Source organism: Argiope bruennichi, chromosome 1, assembly GCF_947563725.1.
Source record: "Argiope bruennichi chromosome 1, qqArgBrue1.1, whole genome shotgun sequence".
In the NCBI taxonomy this organism is placed as follows: Eukaryota; Metazoa; Arthropoda; class Arachnida; order Araneae; family Araneidae; genus Argiope; species Argiope bruennichi.
The window spans coordinates 65,022,655-65,043,893 of NC_079151.1; the positions used below are offsets into that span (position 1 = coordinate 65,022,655).

Consider the following 21,239-nt stretch of genomic DNA (forward strand, 5'->3'; position numbering starts at 1 on the left):
AAAAATCTTAATTTATTTAATAAAAATTATAATTAAAATAGGAAAACCCTTTTTTTAGTCCGTAAAACCGAAGAAGTAACAGCCGAATTTGGCTCAAAATTTATCGGTTTTCCCTGCAGAGTGTTTTGAACACTTTTTTTTCCATCATGCATATCATATCAAATATGTTGATTATGAATAGTATATCAGCTTATAAAGATGATAATTTTAATATTCATGTTATCAATAAAACAGAATCATAAAATTCATTAGTTATTGATTTCACATGAAAATAACAACATTAGAAAAAAGCAAATAGCATTATTGCTTTAAATTCCGCCATCTTGCATTATTTTTATTATTGAAAATAACAAAATATTATCTACTGGTGGCACTTCGAAATGTGTCTGGAAGAGATGGAGGATTTAGATACCAGTAAGCTTATATGAATAGACCATATTATGTACAAACGTCAAGCGAAGGATTTGCAAGTTGTATAAGCCCGTGTTAAGCAGGATATTCTGTTATTCATCATGGAAATAATCTAAACGGATTGTTTCCTCTATTTTAATGCATTTCTAATACTGTTTACTATTATATCATTTGTGTGTTTGCCTTTGCCGGCGAATTCGTTTCATAATACAAATGTCAGAGATGGATTGCTTTCAAGATATAAATATAATTCGTTGTATTTACAGACATTTTATTATAGAAGAAAATGGTACAATATAATGAACTTTATTAAAATTGTATGTTTCGCTTTTGCTGGACAAAAAAAAACCATGCAGATATAGATCAATTTGTTATTTTCCATCACAGAGTACGTAGTTTTAATGTTTAAGAAAACGTTCGATTTTAGAGGAAAATGTATTAATTTTTTCGAATTAGAATGGAGAAAAAAGACATACATTCAAGTATATTATTTCAAAATCTTAATTGATTCAAATAAAAAAGTTTTGATGAATTTTACAGAGAAATGGTAGCATTCCACTTGCAGGACATCTTAAAAACTCAAGCCAAATTACATGAAAATATTGAGTGGTTATATGGAAACACAGTTTGCAGTTATTATAAATGGAAAATTTTAAGGTATTTCTGCATGTTGTCAAAAAAATTAGAATATTACATCACACATCTTAGATACCTTTCTGAATGAGATAGATGAAATAGAAAGAATAAGAAACAATGAGAAAGTGGTTTCGACGAAATCATGTAAGCTTCAACAATGATTTCAGAAACAAGTAATCTTTATGAATGAGAAGGTATTACGTTGATTGACCTAATGGAAACATAAATATTGATTTTAGCGTTTTTCGTCTTCAAATATGTAAGTTACAGTTTGATTTAAGGTAATGTGTTTGTTATTTTTATTTACCATACTTTTTCACCTGAAAATAGGATGTGCCATAATTGAAGAATTAATGTATGAAGCATACCAAATCATTACAGTTTTTTATTCTGCTTTTTACATTATAAGATATACATATCCATACTGGAAGGGTTTAAATTACCATGCACAATTCTTTTGCAAAAAAATTCGGTAATTTTAAGAAATTTAAAAAATTGAATTCGTAATTGTTGCCATAATTAGCTACTGAATCCAAAATTATTTACGAAAATGTTTTTATAGACTTATTTAATGGAAATTGCTGAAGCATTCTGGGAAGGAGAGAGTTTTAAATTTTTGGGGAGAGTTGAGTTCAGATTAATTAAATTGTAAGAGCCGTTATCTTGAACATATCTGAGAATGGGATATCACGTCATATTAATTCTATGGATCATGAACAATATTGAAATATTTCTTAGAGTCGTACAGTTTCTTTAGATTTGATGGACTGTTTCTTGACCCCGACAGCTATATTTTAGATTTTAAGCCCGAGTTTTGTGTAAATCAAAATCATATTTAGATTTCTCATTTTCTATATTCAATGTCGAAAGTGGTGATGATTAGGAAGTTAGTCTTTATACTTTGGGTACTGTAATCATGTTTCATGTGTTGTTTTCCTTCTCTGACCCATTTTCAAAATACAAGGATAGTCTTCAACGTATATCGTGCAACTTTGAAAAGGCTACTACCGTAAATTGAATAGTTTTAAACTTGATGCTTTCATTGCTTGTTAATATTAATTTGAAAGGAAATTAGTAGATAAATTTTCAAGTCTTTAAAGACCCGTTTTCAAGACTTTATGCCGATTAATTATAATTTTTTGCGGAATGAGCTAAGATTGCAGCATACCATTAAAAATTTTAACAGAGAATAATATAAAATAAAATTCTATTTTTATTTATCATTTATTGAAATACTCATCAACTTAATTTGTTTACCTATATATGTACAGAATTGATATTGTGTGAGAACTTTTTAACGAAAATTCGAAAAAGATTGAAATCAAAAACAAAACGTTGAAGCAGTAATGTAATATAATATAAATATTTTGATCACTAAAAAAGTATTGTTTTCAAACAAGATCTATATTAGTTATAAACATTTTGAAAATAAAATTATTATATAAACAGATAATGTGACAGATATTTTTTTGTAGTTCAGAAATTACAGAATAAAATGAATAAAATAGTATGCGTCAATAGGGCTACAAAATAAGTCTGCCTGAGATCTGAAGCATAACTTGAAAAAAAAGCACAAGTAGTTCCTTAAATTAATTATAAGTAAATCATAAGATTACTTATATAATATGTTTTAGGATTCAGAAATATTTTGCACTTGGCAATCCAATTTATGTTTCATTTCAGTAAAAGTTTTATTCTTCTGAAGTATAAGTGTTATATATTTGAAAACAAAAATCAGTTGTTAATCGTCATCTGTATTTTTATGAAAAACCTCAAAAGCAGTAAACATGTAAAATATGCACATATAATTTATACAACATTATTTGCATTCTTTTTAATAAGCTGTTTTGTAATAATATAAAATAAAATAAAATGCAGTTTAGTTATGAATAAGACTGTTTGGTTTACGTTTAATCTATTAATGATTATTTTCCTAAAATTATGAAAACTAAATGCAAAATGACAGAAGCGACGACCTTAAGAATGAATTCTTTATGTTGCTAATCAAATCTGGTTTCATGATTCAATTAATTTTATTTTCTTCATTTTATTCAGCACAAATTACTTTTAATATTAATTCGCTTTTTCGCATGTTGATAAACTTAATGAAGTCAGATAGGTGTATCGAATGAATTATGAGAATCACCATTCAGTGATTTTAGAACATAGATGTCTCTTATCATTTACTTTTTTATACATTTAAAAGTACTAATATAAAAGAGCGATAAGTATTTGTTATTTTTAATTTGAGATAAAAACCAAACTACTTGAAATCCATTTAAAAAAATCATTTTTGCTTTTCGCATAAATATAATTGAATAATAAAAAATATAATAAAAGAAAAAATAATAAATTTAGAATAAAGAGAACAGTTTATAGTTGGAATGGGCAGAATTCTTAAAAAACTACATGTTTTTAATTTTGGAAAGAAATGGCAACTTAATTGAATATCCTTTTTCGACACATATTTCTTATTTACTTATTTATTTGATTAAAGAATTGTTTGTTTTCATACATTTATTAGGATCAACTGCCAAACTTTTTAAAAAATAGTGCTATTAGTAGCATTTGATGTTACCGTCATTAAAAATTCTTTCCTTTAAAAAAATAAGATTTTAATTGATCAGAAAGCTAAAATTATTGTTAATATTTATTTAATCGCCACACATTTATTTATTAGTAACTTAGTTAGTGTTAAATGCAGAGATTACGCATATTGCTCTAAATACCATGTGAACGATGTTAAGTTATGATCATAAAAATTCAATTGTTTCCGATACTTTATATTGCCACATTAAAAATTTAATATAAAAAATAATACGATATATTTCTTAATATGATTTGTACTTACAGAGAACATGTATTCTCTGTTGTAGAATTGTATAAAAGTCACGAGTCGTCTACTATTTCAACTAATATCATTTCGACGGTGTAGAAAAAGTATTTGGATTCAGATTTATAATTGGTTTTTAAATAAGTTCACTAGTGAGGTTAGCACTGCATTTGCACGGCATAAATAGAAAAATGAAAATGAGGAACATTTTGTTCAATGAGGAACCAGCTAATCTTCTGTTTATTTCGGCTTCATTATTTTAAATTGTGCCAAAGAGCGTGTAGTTTTTAAAAGCAAAAATCAAATAATTTCGCAAGCTTGTATAATAGATTACTTAAAATTTTTAGATATGACTCATTTCGAAACTATGTTAAAAGATAAATTATTATATTTTTAAACCTTTCCTATAAATTTTACTCATAAAAGTATAACAGTGTCAGGCATTTTCTTTCCATTCATGTTCTGTCTTAAAATTATTAGAAGCGACCTACACTCTAAGAGTGAGTAAATGATGCTGCATAGTAGAAGCATAATTTTGAAATAATGCAACCTTTTAATTTTTTTCGTCAAGATTTTCGAAAATAATTGTACCTATACATGGAAACATTGGAATTTGTTCAAAATTGCATGAATTAGTTTAATTATTTAAAAAAATATCGAAAGACATTTATCTTCCAAGATGGAATGTTTTCCTCTTCTTGCGTACAAGATCAGTAACCTGTTGAATAATAAAAATCTTGTTTTTTTTTGTCTATAATTAGTGGTTTTTGCATGAGTTTTCATTAGTTACATGAAGTCAATGCAAAATCTGAATGTTAGAACCTCAAATTATTTAGATATCCTCATGTTCCCTAAATTGTGAAATTTTTCTATATAGTTAACGCTACTTCTATTTTTAATGTATCTACATAAAAATTTCTGTGCTAATTTTAATCTTATAAAATAAAACTCTCTAAGTTATCAATTATTTACTCATATATAAAAATTAAACAACTGAGATTAAAAGCAACATTTCCAAGAAACAATAATTGCTTTCATCCGTGTATTCAATTTTTAGGTTGGTAGGTCACAAAACATCCAAATTAATAGAAATGTTTCGTTGCTATTCAATGAATCATGCAACAGCAGAACAGCGGGGTTGGAATCATTTTAATAAAATACAGAATACGCACTCGAATTCTTTGATACGGGATAAAAAATGACATCATAAACTGACGCATAAGCGAGCGACCCTCATGATAAAACCAAATAAATGATCTTTTGAATTGCGTCGGATGAAATATCAGAGGACTCTAAATAAATACAGCAGAGAAAAGGCTTCTGGTTCGGAATATACAGAGGGAAAATCAACATCTGTTGGGCTCTTGTTATCGGGCGCATTATTTGGGAAACCAGCAGTAACACTGCTAAATGATATATCTAGTATGCATCATCATCTCATTTCATTCTAGCAGGAAATGAATGATAAGGGTCGCGTATTGATATGAAACGAACCTGAATTGAACGGAAATTTACAAAATTGTTGGCTATAAAGTATGTTGTTGAGACTAGATTTTGAATTCAAGAAGAAACTTCTTTTAGATTGGGTCTTATAATCGCAGTTGGATAATAATTTCAGTGAAAACTTTTTTGGAAGTGTTGGAATATGTTTTTGTACGGAGATGATAACCCTAAGAGATAACATAACAGAAGGATATGGTCTTTTTTTATCATAGAAAATGCTCAAAGATCATTTAGAAAGGTAAAACGATCTTTTTTGTGTATTTAAACAGCTGTGTGTTCAAAAGATATTTGTGTGCTTGCTTTCAGTTATAACAATTTTCAAATATTTATTATGACATATATATATATATATATATATATATATATATATATATATATTATTTATTACTTACATTATTTATCAGTCTTACAAAATTCCATAAAAGGGATTTGAAAAGACATTTTTGTTTGTATTATGTCTAAATTTGATGTCTTCTTTAATTTTTTTTATTGCTAAAATATAATTAAAGCTCTTAAGTTGAGTATTAAAATTTTAATTAAGTAATTCATACCATAATGTAGTTAGAATATTAATAAATATTAACACAGAAAAAATTTAATCGTTGTTGAGAAACCAGAAAAGTATTTTAAAATATTTGAATGAAAAAGAAAAGGTAAAACTATTTGTCCATAGGAAGCCTTAATATTTTTTTTATTTAATTTTCTTATTTTCTAAATCCTTACGGTAAAAGAAAAATTATTTTTCGATTAATATTTAAACAGCTTAACATTAAGTAAAAGAAAAATATCTTTAGAAAATTACTTGATATCTTTCGAGCTATAAAATGAAAATTTAGTCGTTTGATAGCTAGTGATTTATTTCTAAATGAAATCTTTAGTCGTTATTAAAAACCACTACGAGAGAGAGAGAGAATAAACCTAACAGAAAAGAAAAATAGAAGTACAAAAATTCATTAAACATAATGTATAGTCAAAATTGTCACACGTATTTAGGTGATCTAATTTTTCTATCCGTAATTTGTTCTTCCTTTATTTTTTTTTCATTAATTTTTTTTTATCTACACGGACGTACAATTATTAATTGGCAATGATGGAAATATATTAAATTACAATGGCTTTAATTTTTTCCAGGCATTTAAATTAAAATTCTTAATACAAAAATAACTTGAACAATTATTCAAAGAATGATTTTAAAAAAAACTTTCTGCAAGAGAAAGATTAGAAATCAATAAAAGAATGTTTCGCATTCGCTTTCCATGAAATATTTAATAAAAAAAAACTCGCGCACTTCAAGTTTTAATTAGAACAGTAAGTTAAATAAATGAAAAATTCGCAGAAACATATATTCGAAATAGTGACAATGAACAGAAAAGGTCACGGGTCAATGGAAAAACTCTAATTTTCTACCTATGCCATTAATTGTTTTTTATAAAAGAAGTATTTAAAGTGTTTAAAAAGAGGGATGAAAAGGCTTTAAATACATAAATTTACGATAGCTGAAAACTTCCCAACTTAAGCTTAGAATTTAATGTGGTGAAATAATTAGGTTTGATTTACGGCACACTGATTAATACTTTCTTGACTGGGAACTGAAATATTCCCAAATCGTGTTAAATTCCCTTCAGATTTCTACGCACGATGTTGAAGTTCGATTGCATTACATTTTTTCAAACCATTAAATTTCTCATTAGCAGAAGAGATGTTACACTTTTATGCATTTCAGCTCATTAGTTTGATTTACAACAGCTATATAACACTGCGGTATCGTTGATTTTTTTTTCTCGTTCGTAAGTTTTTGTTCAGAATGAATTTGGGAAACCTTGGAGCACGGATGATCGTTATCTAGATGAAAAATCTCCCCCTTTTTTCATCATTTACCTCATTCTACTAATGAAAAATAATCCAGTGCATTGGATTTTTTTTAATGTTTCCAGACAGTTTTTATAAAATTAATTCATCGAAAAACTGCATACCCTCATAAAGTAAGTATTGAATTAATGAATTTTTAATAAAGAAACTGAAGTCAAATAATCTTATTTATTTAAATTGTACTTTAATAACAAATAATGATGAAAGTAGAATGTGGGATTTAAAGAAAACCTTTTTAAAATAGTATTAATGATTAAAAATGAAATAAATAGCGGAAATATGTGAGAAAAATCGTTCTGAATATTCAAAACCATCGATAATTTTTTTCATTTTTGATCATTCATTTCATTTCGTTTCATTTTTGATCATAGAAATTTTAGCACGGTAATGGAGAATTTAAATGATAATGAGCAACCATTTATTATCGAATTTAATATAAATTCAATCCTGACATCATCATAATATTACTAGTGTATATTCAAATTAAATTTTGTTCTAAAATAATAACCTTTTTTTCAATATTTTTAATTTCTTATTGATAAGTTTTATCAATAACAGAATCATTCTAGTATATTTTGTAGCTTGTAAATATGTTTCATTTTTATATGTTATATTATATATTTCTTTTTGTCTGTTTAACATCTATATATATATACAAACAGAGAGAGACAGAGAATTCATCATTAGTATTTTGACTGTTTTATACATTTAAAAATAAGGGGGAAAATCATGCATTAAAATCTTTTAAACCTTATTATATTTTCGAAAATTCCAATCAGAAAGCAGCATCATATTATTACGAATTTATCTGTAAAATAAAATTAAAAGTTTAATTAATTTACTTTAAATAATATTCTTCACTTTAATAAAGTCAATTGTTTATTTTAAGTATCTTAATAGTCAAATTTATTATTAATTCGTTTGCCTTTGAAATTATTTAATATTATATTTTTTATTAAGAACTTACACTTATAGCAGAAATATAATTCGGCTTGTTATAATTATAAAATTAACCCACTTAGCTGATAATTTTAACTTATGCAATACTAACTTAATCGAATTGTCCTGTCATTTCCTTGGAGAAATTTTATAAAATCATTGTTTTAAAGAACTGCAAAAATTTTAAATATTTTTAATTTTATCTGGAATTTCTATAATATTTTCTCTTCATATTAAAACATTTTCCCTGTAACTGTCAAGAAAAATATTTATTTTTATGTAAGAATATGACAGAATTATTATAACAGATTATCAATAATTTATAGTAATAATAAGTTGTTTAATAACTTTTAAAGTAATGATAATTTATTGTAATTTCCATCTCTTTTATAAAATTCAATACTATTTGTTGTGTAAATAAATTATATTTAAAGATTTTAAAACAGCTATAATTTAAAATTTAAAATAAAAATTTATCGGCGAAAATATTTATTTATTTAATATAAATTGCAAAGTAATAATTTTGGTGAGTAATTTTTTAAATTTTTTGCCATAAATTTTGACTTGTTCATAAAAGTTGTACATTTCTAAAAATATATAAAAATGGAAACTTGAATCATTAAGCTCTGTATTTTACCTACTGAAATATATATTTCATGATTCATGTAATATTTCAGAAACTTTTTCAATATTAATTTTTTAAAATTCCATTTAAAAAATTCTTCCCCTTTCACTTGGATTTTAGCTAATTAAATTTTTAAAATATAGCTTCTATATTTTCGACACACACACACAAACACACATGTTTATTTTAGATCGAAATAGGAAGCAATTGTTATCTCTGTTTTCTTTTTTTTTTCGTATTATTGAGTAAATATTTGTTCATACTGCAGAAGTTAGGTTAGCAATATTATTGCAACATTATTCGTATGTACTATGTAGTATATACTACATTGTTTGTAATATTATGACTTATAGTATTTTTGAATATGTGTTCATATGAAAGTTTCCTTTTCGATACTCGTGAGTATTGCTTCATATTTATATTTTGCCTTTTGTTTTGAGAATATTACAGTGTATCATAATTTTTTCTTAAACATTAGTGAATGTTTTTAAAGTTTATTTTTTTCATTACAATTACTTAACTTTTCAATAAACTTTTATTTTCCTTCATATTTTAGAAAGTGATGAATATATACTATAATGGAACAACCGCATACAATTGAATATACTTTAAAAATAAAATGTTATACAAAAGGATACGTTTTATAAAAATATTGCAGAAAACTGCTTTACATTCGCCGTCCGGACTGTATCAATTCTGAATTCACTTCTCCATTCCTTCGCTTCCATAGCAATAGTTTACCATTTTCTTTATAATATAGATCGGAATAAAAAGAAATAGATAAGAATTTTACCACTACTAGCATTGTGTAGCCGTATTCGCTTTAGAGAAGTTCACCTTTTGACGTCGAAAAGTATCGTATATCATTTCTCCATGCAGCTCCATCGAACGTGCCTCGACTCCAAATTTAAGTCAATAAATAATTTATTATACTGAATTTTGATTGTACGGTTTTATCACTTCTTCCCATACTTTTTGGAAGTTTAAGAAAGCAGTGGTATGCTTTTTATGCAATATCTAGAATTATTTTGAAAAAAAAATGTTTTCGAAAATTCATTTTTATTAAGATTTCGTGTCAATTTATTTTTCAGGCATTTTTACGTCGTTTTATGAATTTTTCTATTTGTATACTTTATTTTGGTCAAATAACTTCAAAAGTGAAAAAATATTCTTCAAGTGATAAAATTGATTTTTTTTTCATTTAATCAAATTTCTACAAGTTTGCTCATTGCCATGTAACTTTAAGAAAATCTGTACAACAATATGAATTAACAGCATTTTAATTAGCACGAGAAGTGGAATCCTAAATATCTTTAAAAGTGGAATCCTAAACATTTTATAAATGTAGTTAGGCTTAGATTAAGATCTGATTTTGAAGCTATATGAGGAATATTTTAAGAGAAATCTTGCACTTTCAAATCATGATTAAATTATGAGAATGAAACATTCTATAAATGTAGTTAGGCTTAGATTAAGATCTGATTTTGAAGCTATATGAGGAATATTTTAAGAGAAATCTTGCACTTTCAAATCATGATTAAATTATGAGAATGAAACATTCTATAAATGTAGTTAGGCTTAGATTAAGATCTGGTTTTGAAGCTATATGAGGAATATTTTAAGAGAAATCTTGCACTTTCAAATCATGATTAAATTATGAGAATGAAACATTCTATAAATGTAGTTAGGCTTAGATTAAGATCTGGTTTTGAAGCTATATGAGGAATATTTTAAGAGAAATCTTGCACTTTTAAATCATGATTAAATTATGAGAATGAAACATTCTATAAATGTAGTTAGGCTTAGTTAAATTAAGATCTGGTTTTGAAGCTATTTGAGGAATATTTTAGGGAAAATCTTACACTCTCAACTCATCATGAATGAGAATGAAACTTTATCTGTCATTGAAATCACAAATCTTACGCATCACTCCTTCTGTAAGATACTTTGCTTCTGTTAATTTATTAAATTCTGAAATAATTTAGGTGCATTGGCCCCGAATTAAAAAAGGACTTAGAAATAAATATGTCTTAATTTATTTGAACAAGAATTTGATCCTGTAAAAATAATTTGTTTTAAATTCATAGAATTTTGTTATTGCTTTGCATATTTTTGGTTGATTAAAATGGAATATCATTGGGCGAAACCGAACATATTAGAAACACGTTGCTTATTCTATTTAATCTAGACGTGAAGACCAGCGAAGCTATTCGTGATATTTTGTTGTGGAGTGAGAGAAAAAGGATTTAAAAAAAAATCTTTTCATCAAACATTTAGAATTTTTTTTTTAAACATGCATTTGAAAATTTAAAAAAAAACATTCATGAATTATAACCGGAAACAATATGTATGCATACACATTCATGGTTCAATAAAACTTGATTTGAGACTCCATCATGCGACCACCATAGTCATGACAATTAATGTTAATATTTTTGAAACAATTTTTCAATAATTAAAAAATAAAACTGTGTAATTGCAACAGTTTTATTTTACATTTTAGCAATGATATTCCTTTGTAGATGTTTTGTTTTTATTATTTTAAATAAGGTTGTATCTTTATTTTGCTGCGATAAGATTTTCCTTGAAATTATAGAATTATTAAATTACCAGTAATGAGGGGTTGATATTTGAGCACAAATAGACTCTTCGTGGCAAATAAACACATATATCAAAATGTATGCTTCAAAATGAGAAAGTTAAAATAAGAAAGGTTGAATGTAGGCAATAAAACTTAAGAAAAAGAATCATTGATAATTTTATGTTTAAATGACCCATGTTTTATATTTCTAAAACGATTAACGAGATGTAGTTACTATAAAGGAAATATAATTTGCAAAAATAAAATTTGATATTTCTCTGAGTATTTTATATTCGATTACTTATAATAAATTACTTAAAAATATTATTATTTACTTGAAGGATAAAGTTCGATCTTTATATCATTATGGAATTAGCAAAATATATTCAAACTAATCAGCAATATAATGTGCTCATCCCGATAACATGATAGATTAAATTCATTTCATTACATCTTATCTTACTGGGAAGTGCATAATACACAAATGCTTTGAATTATCGCATCTTTAAAGATATTGGGAAACTATTTATTCAGATTGCTCAAGATTTTTTTTAATTCACTTTCTAGCTTGACACTCTTTAATATAATAGAATAGTTAGTTGGTATGATAATCAGTTTAATACTTTTTTGACACATTGACTCAAATTTCCAATAAGGAATGGTAATTTCCTGTTTATTTTTAAATGAATCAACTTTATATGGCTTTTAACATTGGATTTGTTAAATATATTTTTAAAATGCATTGTGAACATAAAATATAAAAATCGACATCCTAATTATTATGTGATTGTGAAAACGAATAAAAAAAACTCTTTTGTTTTTTAAAAAGATGGATAAATCATCCAATTCGTTATTAAACTGAAATAATACCATTAATTATAAAATTATTCATTTCTATTAAGGTAAAATAATTAAAAATAAACAAAAAATAAAATGCATAAAAAAGCAATCGATATGCAATCGTGTGTCTGTTCTGTAATAAAGCCTTGTTCTCAGGAATTAGAAAAGTGAGGTTTGAAATGTGTGATATCAGACGAGTCCATATTGATAATTTAGAAATAGACTTGCATAAAAATTTCCAAGACCTTTCGTAAGGTCCGGTACTTCATAACAATTCAAAAATGTCTGCTTTTAAAAAAAATCGAAAGCATTGTTTCCGTAATTATGAACTGTTTTCTATTATATATTATTTTTAACGCAAAATTAAAAACTCACATTTGTAAATTATTAGTAAACAGCTATAATAAATTGTCCAGTTTCAGTGTTTGTATTTTTACTAACAAAGAGTATAACTAAAATAAAAGCGTAATTAAAAATATAATAATTTTTTTAGAGTGTGTAATGAGAAATACAGAATATAGAAACATTATTTCTGTAAAAGAAATATTTTGAATTATACGTAGAAATATCATTAAATAATTGATTAAAATCTATCGACATTTTAGAACAATTTTTTGTCTTTGATTACCGTGTTCAGAACTGTTACTATATCTATAATAAAAATTTAAATATAAGATTAAAAAAATTCAGATTCAGAAAATGCAAGCATCGTAAAAAAAATTCGCATTTGTAAAAATAATATTTTTACAGAAATGCAATGGTTTATAACGGTTTAATTTATCGTAAATATATTAAACATGTATTTAAAAATGAGTTATAGTCATGAAGCTTATAAAATTTAATTGAATCTGATTATGCTGATAAGTTGTTCGAAATTGAATGAACTTGCGGTATTTTATAAATAATCTGGAATAAAAGATATATTATATTGAAAAGCATTTAAGAGCATTACACAGATTTCTATTTACTATTTTTTTTTCATTCTTATTCTAATGGATTTTTTAAAATTTCACTTTCCCCTTTTTTCCAGAAGTGTTAGAATTTCATAAGTTTATACATTTGCATGTTAAAAATAATAATGTGTTATTTTAATAGATATAGAACGTCACTGTCAGTTAATAAATTGATTTAATTAAATTATATTTCTATAGTAAAGGCTCCTTCTGATAGTAAAACTGATATCAATGGTTTCATTAGAATTATAGCGGTGGATTATAAACTAACGAATTATAGAAAGATCTACATTTCTATTTCTTAATAAAACTAAGAATTTAAAAATAATTTTCTAAACTTACCATTTTCTCAATTTTCTTCTCGTACTTTTTTTTTTGAGATTGTTTGGGGTTTTATGGCGCAAGAGCCATAATGTTGACCATACTGCGCCTTTTTTTTTGAAGCATATATGAAAACTTGTTGATTTCTTTATAGGAGTTTTGGATACCAGTTCTGATTTCTCGAAGATCTACAAGAAGTAATGATTTTGTACTTGAGAATAGGAGCAATACACCTGCATTTTGCAGAGTAAAAATTTGAAAAATATCATGCCAATATCTTCATTTAATCAAATATATATATATATATATATATATATATATATATATATATATATATATATATATATATATATATATATATATATATATATATATATATATATATATATATATATATATATATATATATATATATATCAGCTTTAGCTTGCTTTGTGTTAAGCCCTCTATCGGAATCATTCTTTAAATATCTGATTGCCTAAGATGTACTTTTAAAATTTTGCCCGTGAAGGATTCTGTGCAAAAACTAATCTCTCTTTTATGTCACATATATTTTCAAAGCGATTCATGTCGGGTGATCTAAGAGGCCAAATCATTGGTCAAGAATATCATTCAAACCAACTGCGAACAGTTGTGGCATGGTGACATAGCTAGGGATTGCAATACCGGGATCCCGAATACCGGTATTTTGATCCATTTGTACAATTTTGTAATACCGGTATTCCCAAGTTTAAATACCGGTTTTTCGGTATTTACTAGAAATTTTTAAAATTGTCTCCACTATATGTTCAGGGATCGCCAACATAGCAAAATAGTATACTTTTTTGTTTTTATGTCTCCCTAACGGGTGAAATTAATTATCTAATTAATGGCTTAATTAATTGCTTAAAACTAAATTAGCGAAACATGGATTATCCCTGAAAGAAGAAATTGTATCCATAATGACTGATGGAGCAACATATATGAAAAAAGTTGGAAAGTTGATTGGTGCAAATCAGCAATTGTGCTATGCTCATGGAATTCAGTTAGGAGTAATAGATGTATTATATCAAAAAAATAAAGAACAGAAGAATCCAAATACTGTGGATATAGAAACATCGGATTCCAATTTTGAAGAGAGTAAAAGTGAGAGTGATATTTACACTGAAGATAATAACAATGTAATTGTTGAAGAAGATATTGCTAATGAGGATGAAATATTAACCTATCAAGAACTGTTTCCTATAATTTATCAAGATCGAAAAATTGTTAAGATATTTAAAAGTTCCCCTATAAAAGATGACATATTACTAAAATACATACTAACTGAAAATAAAACTATATATGTTAATATTAGATTTTAAAACACGTTGGAACCGTTTACTCCTAACAGCACACATCACACTAGAACAGCACACATCCATCACTATTTGAAGAATTATATATTACATTGGAAAATCGCACAGAAGAAAGGCATATCGAAATAGAAAATGTCTTATGGTATTTACATAATTATAATGATTTTAAAAATGAAAATGAAAAGAAGAAAAGAAAATAACCAATTCAAATCTGATTAAGTTTATAATAAATTTTCTTAAAATATTTTACCCACAAACCTATCCACATTTAAAAGAATTCGGTTCAGTTATTGAAGATTAGGATGTCACTACTGTCGATAGTGAAAAGGAATGGTCTCTTGAACAAAAATTAGAATTAGCGATAAATAAGAAAATTTCAACGAACCAAATTACAATACAGAAATCAGCTATATCCAAAACCATCCGATAAGAAATCGATTTATTTGAAGATGAGGGATTGAGAGGTAAAAACATGAAAAAAGTAAATCTTGCACTGCTAACAGTACCACTAACTATCATAGATGCCGAAAGAGCGTTTTCGACAGCTAGTAATTTTTGAACAAAATTACTTTTCAGGCTTAATGACAGTACAATGGATGCATTATGTTTTTAAGATCACATTTCAAAAATTTGTATTAGTACACCAGACTGAATAGTGATATTTACAATTTTTTGTGATTTAAATAAATAAGTTGCTTTACTTTTTTGTGATTCTTTATATACTGTTATAATTTATAAGTTACAAATTATTTTTTGTGATATTTACCCTTTCTAATAAAACTGGCAAATAAAACAAAGAAACACCTGTGTTTTCTTTCTTTTTCTAAAATTTCTAATACCGGTATTAAGATCTAAAAAATACCGAATACCGGTATTGAAATTTTGGTCCGGTATTGCAATCCCTAGACATAGCGCATTGTCATCCATAAAAAAATCCATTGTTGTTTGAGTAAATGAAGTACAGGTATGACTGATAACGATCTCCAAGTTGCTAAATATAACAGTTTCAAGCAATGTTTGGTTCAGCCGGACAGAGGATTCAGTCTATTCCATGAAATACATCCCACATCATTATGAAGGCACCACCAACTTACATATTGCGTTGTTGAAAACTTTGTTCCATGTCTTCGGGGCGGGGCGGTCTGCGCCATATTCGAGTCCTGTAATCTTACTAATTCTAATTGATCTTACTAATTTAAATCGTGACTCTTTGGACCAAGCCAAGTTTATTCAGTTGTCTAGGGTCCAATCGATATAGGCTAGAGCCCAAGAGAAGAGCTGTAGGGGTTGTCGTGCTGTAAGTAAAGGCACACAAGTCGGTCTTCTGCTGCAAAAGCCCATTATAGACAAATTTCGCCACACTGTTATAACGGACACATTCGTCGTTTGTCCACATTGATTGCTGCTATTTTTTCCACGCAGTGTTGTTTCTTTGTTAACACTGACAATTCTAAGCACACAATGCTGGTCTCGATAATTAAGTAGAGGCGGTCGGTCATTGTATTGTCCAAAATGAGACGTTATATGTGAAATTAGGTGTTCTCGGTACACTCTTGACATTGTGGAATTCGGAATGTTCAATTCTCTAACGGTTTCCGAAATCGAATGTTCCATGCTCTAGCTACAACTACCATTCCACGTTCAAAGACCTGTCGTGTAGAAACACTTTCACAAGAATCACGTGAATGCAAATGAAAACCCTTCCATTGCACTGCCCATTTATACATTTTGTACGCGATGCTACTGCTATTTCTATATTTTCATATTGCTATCCTATGGCTTTTTCAATTTCACTGTATAGATATAAAGAACCATTTATTTTGACCCAATTTTATTTGATTTTAGGTGACCCAACGTTTCTCAACTTTATAGCATTTGGGTTTCGAATTAACCGTATTGCTTCCGCTTCACTCTTTCATATACTGTTTCTCAAACTTTGTAGATTTATCAGTGCTTCAAATATTTAAATATAATGTAAAAAAATATTTAAATATAATATTTAAATTTAAATATAATATATCAAATATTCAAATATTTAAATAAATAAAAATGCGCCACTACAAATAAAAAGTCATAGAGAAAATCTATTTCCCCATTCATGTTTTGAGATACTAGTTTTCTATAACAAATATCATAAATATTTAAAAATGGAATACAAATATTTATTTATTTATTCTTCTCAGTTTCTTAAAATCCAAATTTGCCTGAAAATCGCGAAGAAATTTCAAATGTAAATATAACATTTCTTATTATCTTTTGGGTTCAACCCACACGCGTCTTAGCAAATGAATTTCCTTATAATTAAAGTTATTTTAAGATGGGGGGGGATATAGCAATGGCTTAGGACTTTCAAATTCAAACAAATCCATCTATGCGTTACGAGAATTCCATGAGGATTTTTGTAATTACGTATTAGTAAAATCAAATTACGGAAAATTTCTACTTACCGCTAGAAAGAGTAGAGATTTATAATCGGTGGTAAAAATATATCACCATCTCTGTAGATGATATAGGGATCATCATTTTAGCCAAGGTCTTGGCAAAGTTAATATTGTAAAAATCATGAGACCGTCCGAGCTATTAATCAATTCTTTAATTATCAAATCGAAATTTCTTTCCACTTCCGCGCAGGCACGGAAATTTCCGTCTCACTGGAAACGAAATAATGTTCGATTCGATTGCATTGCGGCTTAGAAAATAAAATGGATACTCATTCTCTCCCTTATGTGTTATTTCAAATTAACTTTGGGAAAGAATTAAAGAGGGATTTATGAGTGTATAAAATGCTAATCGATTTTAGGATATCAAGTGAGTCATTTATTTCCGTTCTTGAAGAAGGGAATTATGAAATGATAAATTACAAGCTAAAAAATAATTTATATATAAACCAAACTTTATATATATATATATAGTAACCAATTTAAAGTAAGAAATAGTTTGAAAACGAAATTAAAATGAAAACAAAACAAAACAGTTTCGAAATCGCAACTAAAAATTATTACCTATTCAAACTAAAACCAAAAATGGAAAAGGAAAGAAACTTCATAGTATTTAGAGAGCGCAACTGCAGCTACTTCTAAAACACAGATGAATTGATACAAAAGTATTAAAATCAAGTTAATAGGAAAATCAAAAAAACTAAATAAAAATTAAACCAATATATATATATATATATAAAGAATCCGGCCTGAAGACTTTTTCAAGGGTCACCCTCAGGCAGGGATTCAAAGAAAGGGATTTTTTTCTGTGAAGGAAATGCAGACATTAGTCTAATAATGATTCCTCGTGACCCGAAAATCCCCTGAAATTAGGCCCAAGAGATATACCATTTTAACAGAAAGGAAAATACAAAACAACAAATTAGAAGAAATAACCACTACTAAGTAAAAATACAATAACAAAAATAACAATAAAAACAAAATACCATAAAATAGCACTAAAGGAAAAAAGGAAAAGGCGAGAATTTACCATCAGCAGTCAAGTAAGGATTTTTAAACAAAACGATTGTGTCAGTAATTTTTTCTCCGTGAATGCTCCTGACACAAAGCTATGATGGTAAGTTCTTGCCTTTTCGTTTTTCCTTTAGTGCTATTTTATGATATTTTGTTTTTATTGTTATTTTTGTTATTGTATTTTTACTTAGTATATATATATATATATATATATATATATATATATATATATATATATATATATATATATATATATATATATATATATATATATATATATATATATATATATATATATAGTGTTTGATACTAATAATCATTAACTGAAAAGAATCGGTATATTAATACGACTAGATTAATGTAATTTATATATTTTTCTACATTCCTATAATACTCACAAAGCTTTTTTTAAGAGAATCGCAATTTCGGAGCTTGAAATAGCGACTGATGTTTCAGAAACAATATAACTTCACGACTTTATATTCGAAAGACTATGATGTGTAAAATCGGAAGTAATATACCATTTGATGATTTTTTTCTTTTTAATATTTATTTTTAATATCCTTCTTTTCTATGGTCTCACAGTCTACGTGAATTAAGTAATAAAATCAAAAATTGGATAATGTGAGTTCAATATATGTTTAAGATACATTCATCTGTCTATATATATTAATATATATACATATTTGAATGTTTTCTTAAGTTAAATTTAGTAAGAAACTTTTCGCATCCAATATAGTGACTAAAAAAATCAAAAACATTCAATTCCTTTCCCAAAGGTATAATCTACTGCAATTTAATTGGAATATGTAGCTGAAAATAGCTAAACTATTTATCTAGTCCTGTGATATTTTTTCCTTTGTTGGATTCGTTGAGCTTAAATTATTACTTTTAAATCTCTTTTTTCTCTTATATTATGTGGAGAAAAATAAATTTTGTTCAGTTGACTTGATATAAACAATACTTTTTATAAAATCCTTACAAACGATATTTTTGATAATTAATGTTAAAACTGGCTTAAAAATTGGTTTTTCATATTTCGATATTCATATTTGCTCTTATTTATTTATTTATTACCGAAATGCGAAACTTTTAGAAATTTTTTAAGGAACATTGCTTTCTTGGTAAAAAATTGAAGCAATGCTACCAGAATTAACGAAAACTCTCCTTAGACAATTTAAAAGTCTCTCAAAGTCTAATTATTAAATCAAGATTTTAAAGGAAATTCATTCAAATTCAAAAATTCTCCATCATTAATTCTGGTTTATAAAATAAAGTTTTGCTATGAATCCGTTATTATATTTAAAAAAATTTCAAGCATAAAAAAAAGAAAGACATTTTTCCATCTCTTAATTAATCGACAATTTTTGCAACTAGAATCAATGAAAATCATCGGTTTTAAAATCCCGATTCGATCACCCATTTTCTTTTTAATTTTTTTTATCAAAACATTTCTATGGATCTAATAATCGAAAAATTCACTGCGCATGAACTTCATTTAATCTTAATTGCTGCGAGCATTTGATTAAAATTTTCTTATTCTCTCGTTTGTCATGCACTTTAATTAGAAAGAGTGAAAGATGACGCTTCTGGAAAATGCAGAGTAAAAATTCTGCCGCTTCGCTGGATCTTCCCATGTCCTTCACACCCAAGAATCTCGAAATAATTCAACTTCTTTTCTTTATCAGAAGTGGAAGGATGAATCCTCTTTTAAAAACATTCGCGACGTTTCTTTTGTGTATGTGTTAGGTGTTAATGAGCCTTCATTAATGGCGTTGTCAAAATTTGATTTCGTTGTAATTAATTCGATTTCTTTTCATTCAGATTCGGGGTTTTTTTTCTTGGTGAAATGTAGAGGGTCAATTTATTCTATAGAATTTCATTTCCATCTATGCGATTTTTATTGACTGGTGAAGGAAATTAATGCGAGATTAAAATAAAATTGTCGTGATATTCAAAACAAATTTTTATGAAAGATGTAGCACAAAGAATGCAGAAAACACCAGCAATAAATATGATAATAATATGCAAGTAGAGGAAATTTAAGCAATGTCTAATGTCTAAATTATATATATATATATATATATATATATATATATATATACTGTTTTTAATTACTACCAGTCACCCTGTTACAGCAGAATTAAGCCTTATAAACAGAGATTTTTGTGACTCGCTGTTATGTTCATTAACTATTCAAATTTTTACATAAGTAAACAACGATCAACAAAAGTTTAAAAAAATCTTTAAATTGTTGGGACAAGGCGAGAAATCTTTCCCATTATTTCTTTTTTATATTTTTGAATTCCCAGGATGTTGTAATATTGTGTTAAAATTTCAAGCCATAATGAGTCTTCTTTTAATTTCATCGAGTTCGACACATTCTGTTATATAGTGCTGAACTGAGCGCCTATTTCCCCACATATACGTGTGTTGTCTTGCATACTTCCGAATCTGTAGAAGTATTCAGGAAATCTTCCATATTCCGATATAATTGTTTAAATATGTCAGGTGGATGTAGACTTTATATCAAAGATAAATATACCATTCATATCCAAAAAGCAACTTGAGCATGAGAGTTTAGACTACAGTCAACGGTGATTCTTAGAAAGTACAACAAAAAAGTCTTAATGTATTCCATATAGAAGGAATCTGGCATTAATCCAGAGCCTTCACAGGATTGTTTTTTATCAGGAGTAAGACATGGCCAAAAAAAAAAAAACTTTCCCCCGTTATTATGCACATTTTCAATATCTTTGTATTGTGAAATAAACTTTTGATGATGATGTCGTGCCCGTATTACAACGGAAAGTGAGGGTGCAGTAGCTTCTGAAGGCAAAGATCCCTGTGCAACCGAAGGCAGAAGTCTGACTTCTGGCTCATATGAAGATGACACTATCACATTCCCTTACACAAACCCTTTTCACCGGGGGGGGAAG

The 21,239-nt window shown here is 26.9% G+C and overlaps 1 protein-coding gene across 4 annotated transcripts in view; it reads left to right on the forward strand.

Moving 5' to 3' along the window:
- LOC129964606 (dopamine receptor 1-like) overlaps positions 1-21,239 on the forward strand; it is a 212,006-nt gene that overhangs the window by 102,577 nt on the left and 88,190 nt on the right. Inside the window, exon 1 of one of the 4 annotated variants that reach the window (XM_056079117.1) lies at positions 5,455-5,621. The exons of the other annotated variants lie outside the window; for them this stretch is intronic. The gene's annotated coding sequence lies outside the window, so the exon portion shown is untranslated. Of the gene's footprint in view, positions 1-5,454; positions 5,622-21,239 lie in introns of those variants that run through there. 4 annotated transcript variants of the gene reach the window in all.